Below are 6,220 nucleotides of genomic sequence, written 5' to 3' on the forward strand. Positions count from 1 at the left end.
ACAATTTCAAGAGACATATTTTACGCACATTTTGTCTTCTCTTTCTTTTTCTTTTTTTTTTTAAAAAAGGACATTGAAAAATGCTCAACATCAGGAATTAATAAAGCCATGCAAATCCAGTCTACAAACACGTTCACCTCACAGCCATCAGAATGATCATCAGCAAAACAGTCTACAAAGAGTAAATGCTGAAGGGGCTTTAGAGACTCTGTACCCTCTAGCTGCTGCTGGGATGTAACCTGGTAACAGCCAGAAGTGAGAACAGAATGGAGGTGCGTTTAAAGGTAAAAATTGAGCTAACATGTCATCGGGTAGGCACACTGATGGGCCTATCTCCTGAGTAGAGCAAAATCAAAAAGACACAGGCTGGCCATCCTGAACTGCAGCAACATGTACCATAGCCAAGACTTGGAAGAAACCCAAATGTCCATCAACAGAACAATGCACCAAGAAGAAGGGGTCCATGTACACAATGGAATATTAGCCACGGAAAAGCATGGAACAGTGCCGTTGGCACCACCATAGAAGGATCTAGAGAGAATCACCCAAAATGAAGTACGAAAGAAACCGAAAGATAGATATCCTATGACATCACTTGGAGTTGTTACCTACAAATTGATACCCATGAAATCATGTCCAAGAGAAGGCCGCGCATAGATTCAGAGAACCGACTTATGTTTAACCAAATGGAAAGGTGTAAGGAATGTATGAATTTGGATATGGGGTTTAACAGACATGTACTGATACATATGAAATATATAATCACAAAATACCTGAGGAACACCAGGAGAGGTCTACTCAACACTCTGTAATAACCTACACGGGAAAGGATCCAAAGATGAATAGATCGATACATAGATATAATGAACCAGATTCTGTACACCTAGGACCCACACGACATTTTTATCAAATTTGCTCTGATAACAAATAACAATTAAATTTAAAAAAACGCACAAGAATGGCTTCCCGCACACATAGATTCAGAACCCAACTTATGTTTAACCAAATGGAAAGGTGTAAGGAATGTATGAAATTGTAATGGGGGTTAACAGACATGTACTACTACATATGAAATATTTAATCACAAAATATCTAAGGAATACCAAGAGAGGTCTACTCAACACTCTATAATAACCTACACGGGAAAGGATCCAAAGATGAATAGAACGATACATAGATATAATGAACCAGATTCTGTACACCTAGGACCCACACGACATTTTTATCAAATTTGCTCTGATAACAAATAACAATTAAATTTTAAAAAACGCACAAGAATGGCTTCCCGGGTGGCGCAGGGGGTGAGAGTCCACCTGCCGATGCAGGGCACACCAGCTACCTGTCACTTAACATTCACAAGGACTCAGGGCTGTAAAAGATACCTGCCCTCAAAAAATGTCCTGAGCTAGGCAATGGCCAAAAAAATTCAAAACAGGCAAATGTGCGAACAGAAAGGAGCTGCGTTTAAAGGTGAAAACTGAGCTACCATTCCATCCACCCGGCCCACTGCTGAGCCTCTCACCTGAGAAGAACAGAGCCGAGAAGACACAGGCTGCAACAGCTGCACTGCATGAATTGTCACAATAGCCAAGACACGGAAGTAACCAAAATGTCCATCAACAGAAGAATGGATAAGAACAACTGGTCCATGTACACAGTGGAATATTAACCATGGAAAACAATGAAACACTGATCTTTGAGACACCATAGATGAGCGTAGAGATAATCACAGAGCATGAGGTAAGTTGGAAAGCAAAAGACATATCCTATGATATCACTTATAGGCGATATCTAACAACTGACACAAATTAACATATTTCCACAGAGAAAGACACTCACAGACTTAGAAAACAAAGTAAGCTTATCTAAAATGAAAGGTGGGGGAATGGATAAATTAAGATTAAGGTTACCATATGTGTACAAATACATATTAAATACATATATCAAAAAGAACGACCATATACCAAGGGAGGTCACCGGAACACTCTGCAATAATTTACATGGGAAGAGGATCTGTACATGAATTGATATATATATATAACGTACAAATGAACCAGATTGTGTACACCTGGGACAAACAATATACTAATCATTACCCCGATTAAAACAACGAAAAAGAAGTAATGTGACATAAACTTATGGGTTTTTTTTCCTGGCACACTCCATTCTAATTTAAAACCTGGGAACTCTACTTCCAGAAAGGCTCTGCTGCCCTAGTAACCAGATTTGGGGATGGAGCAATTCTGACGCCTTGTGACCGTTTCCCACAACAGCAGCTTTAAACTCATTGCTAATGGTCACTAAATATTCACACACATTGCAGGCCTGTAAATGACACCTGCCCTCCAAAAATAATCCTGGTGTCGAAAATCGACCAAAAAATTCAAAAGAGGACAACCTTCCAAGAAGACAATTACAAGAGGTTTATTATACTCACATTATTTTCTGGTTTTTTTTAACAGAATAAAAAAAGGCGTAGAAAAATGCTGAACATTAGGAATTATTAAAGACATGCAAATACACGTTACAAAAACCTATCAGCTCACACCACTCAGAATGGCCATCAGCAAAAATCCTACAAACAATAAATGCTGAAGCGGTGGTGAAGAAATGCGTACCCTCGGTTCTAAGTGGGACGTGGTAAGAGCCACTAATGAAAACACAATGGAGTTGCCTGGAAAGGGTAAACATTGAGCTACCATTCAATCAAGCATACCCACTGCTGGATCTGTCACCTGAGAGGATGAGAATCAAAAAGACACAGGCTGGCAATCCTGCACTCCAGCAATATTTACCATAGCCAGCACTTGGAAGCAATGAAAATGTCCATCAACAGAGGAAAGCAGAAAGAAGAAGTGGTCCATGTACACAATGGAATAGTACTCCAATGAAAAATATTAATTCAATTTTGAATATTACTCCAATAAAAAATATTAATTCATCGTTTCCCTGGTGGCGCATAGGTTGAGAGTCCACCTGCCGATGCAGTGGACACGGGTTCGTGTCCTCGTCTGGGAAGATCCCACATGCCGAAGAGTGGCTAGGGCCGTGAGCCTTGGGCGCTGAGCCTGCGCGTCTGGAGAGTGTGCTCCACAACGGGAGAGGCCAAAACAGTGAGAAGCCCGCGTACCGCAAAAAACAAAACAAAACAATTATATATATAAATTCAATTTAAAAAACAAACATAATTAAGAAGACATCAGATTTTGGGGGTTTATCCGAGCACATTTCACTCCATTTATAACCGAGGAACACCACTGGCAGGAAGGTCTCTTTCCCTAGTTACCAGAGTGGGGAACGCAGAAACGCTGCCGCCCTTTAGCCGTTACGTGCAACAGCAGCTTTAGAACCTGTGCTAATGGTCACTTCATATGCACAAGTACTGGAGGGCTGTAAATGAAACCTGCTCTCAAAATGTCTTTAGGGAGGTAATGGCCAAAATACTTCAAAATGTGGTACAGACTTCAAGAAAAGAATTTGAAGAGGTAAGCTCTACTCGCAGTTTGAAGAAGAAAAGGACATGCCTGAAAGCTCAATTTCAAGGGATTATGAGACACATGCAAATCCAATGACAAAGAGGTATCAACTCACACCAGTCAGAAGAACCATCAGCAACAAAACTACAAACAATCAGTGCTGAAGCGGTTGTGGAGAAGTGCATACCCTCAACTTTAAGTGGGACTTAACCTGGTAAGAGCCACTAATGAGAACAGAATGGAGGTGCCTTTACAAGGTGAACATTGAGCTACGATATGATCCAGTAGGCCCACTCCTGGGCCTATAACTTAAGAAGACAGAATTGGAAAGACACAGGCAGGTAAATCTGCATTGTAGCAATATTACTACAGCCAAGACATGGAAGCAACCAAAAAGTCGATCAACAGGTGAGTGGACAAAGAACTGGTACATGTACAGATGGAATATTAGCCAAGGATAAAAATAGCACAATGCCATTTGCAGCACCATAGGTGAGTCTAGAGATAATCACACAACTTGTAGTAAGTCAGAAAGCAAAAGACACATATCCAATGATATCACTTATAGGTGTTATCTAAACAATTATACCAGTGAAGATATTTCCACAGAGAAAGGCAATCACAGATTCATTAAACAAACTTATGTTTCACTAATGGAAAGGTGTGAGGATATATATTAGGATATTGAGTTTAACAGATATATACAAACACAGGTGAAATGTATAATCACAAAAACCTACGGAATACCAAGAGAAGAGTACTCAACATTGTGTCATAACCTAATGGGAAAAGGATCTGAAGAAAAATAGATATATGTATATGTGTAAAAGAACCACATCTTGCACACGCAGAACAAAGAAACCATTGTAATCAAACTTGCTGTGATAAAAAATAAAAATTAAATTTAAAAAAGGAACAAGAAGTAGTGAGACATAAACTTAAGGGTCTTTTTCCTGGTACATTCCATTCTAATTTACAACCTAGAACACGACTTCCATTAAGGCTCTGTTGCCCTAGTAACCACTTTTGGTAAGAAGAAATGCTGCCACCTGGTGGCCGTTTCACAAAACAACAGCTTTAAACCCAGCGCTAATGGTCACTTAATATTCAAAATAATTGAGCCCTTTAAGTGACACCTGCCGTCAAAACAAATCCTGGGGTTGTAAATCGACCAAGAAATTCAAAACATGTCCACATTTGAAGAACACAGTTTCAAGAGGCATATTTAACACACCGTTTGTCTTTTCCTTTTTCTTTGTTTTAAAAAAAAGAGGGTATGAAAAAATTCTGAACATCAGGAATAAATAAAGCATGCAAATCCAGTCTACAGAAACTTTCACCTCACAGCCATCAGAATGATCTTCAGCAAAAAGTCTACAAAGAATAAATGCTGAGGGGTTTTAGTGAATTGTGTACCCTCTAGCTTCTGAAGGGATGTAAACTGGTAACAGTCAGTAGTGAGAACATAATAGAGGTGCGTTTAAAGGTAAAAATTGAGCTACTCTGTGATCTGGTAGGCCCTTTGATGCGCCTATCACCTGAGCAGACCAAAATCAAAAAGACACAGGCTGGCCATCCTGCACTGCAGCAACATTTAACATAGCCAAGACTTGGAAGGAACCAAAATGTCCATCTACAGAAAAATGCACAACGAAGAAGTGGTCCATGCACACATGGAATATTAGCCATGGAAAAGAATGAAACAGTGCCGTTTGCACCACCATAGAAGGACCTAGAGGTAAACACCCAATTTGAAGTAGGGAGGAAACCGAAAAACAGACATCTTATGATATCACTTATAGGTGTTACCTAAAAATTGATACCCATGAAATTATTTCCAAGAGAAGGACACGCATAGATTAAGAAAACAAAATTATGTTTAATCAAATGGAAAAGTGTAAGGAATGGATGAATTAGGATATGGGGGTTAACAGACATGTACTAATACATATGAAATATATATCACAAAATACCTATGCAATACCAAGAGAGGTCTACTCAACACTCTGTAATAACCTACATGGGAAAGGTTCCAAAGATGAATAGTTAGATACATAGATATAATGAATCAGATTCTGTACACCTAAAACAAACAACATTTTTATCAAATTTGCTGTGATAATAAATAAAAATTAAATTTAAAAAAACAAAGAAGAAGTAAGGATATATAAGCTCTTGGGGGTTTGCCCTGGCACATTCCACTCTAACTTGAAGCCTACTAACACAATTTCCAGGAAGGCTCTGTTGCCCCAGATCCCAGAGTTGGATATGTAGAAATGCTGCCGCCTTGTTGCCGTTTCCCGCAAGAGCAGCTTTAAACCTACAGCTAACGGTCAATTAACATTCACAAAGGACTTCTCTGGTGGTGCAATGGTTGAGAGTACGCCTGCCGATGCAGGGGACACGGGTGTGTGTCCCGGTCCGGGAAGATCCCACATGCTGCGGAGCAGCTAAGCCTGTGAGCCATGGCCGCTGAACCTGCGCATCCGGAGCCTGTGCTCCACAACGGGAGAGTCCACAACAGTGAGAGGCCCACGAACCAAAAACAAACAAACAAAAAAAAAACATTCCCAAGGAATCAGGGCTGTAAACCACACCTGCCCTCAAAATGTCCTGAGTTAGGGAATGGCCAAAAAAATTCACAACTGGCAAATTTTTCAAAAAGATAGTATGAGATCCAGCACTCCCACCACCGGGCCTATCACCTAAGAGCCAAATCGAGAAGACACAGACTGACAAAGTTG

This window comes from Physeter macrocephalus, chromosome 17 (genome assembly GCF_002837175.3).
Source record: "Physeter macrocephalus isolate SW-GA chromosome 17, ASM283717v5, whole genome shotgun sequence".
NCBI classification, from domain to species: domain Eukaryota; kingdom Metazoa; phylum Chordata; class Mammalia; order Artiodactyla; family Physeteridae; genus Physeter; species Physeter macrocephalus.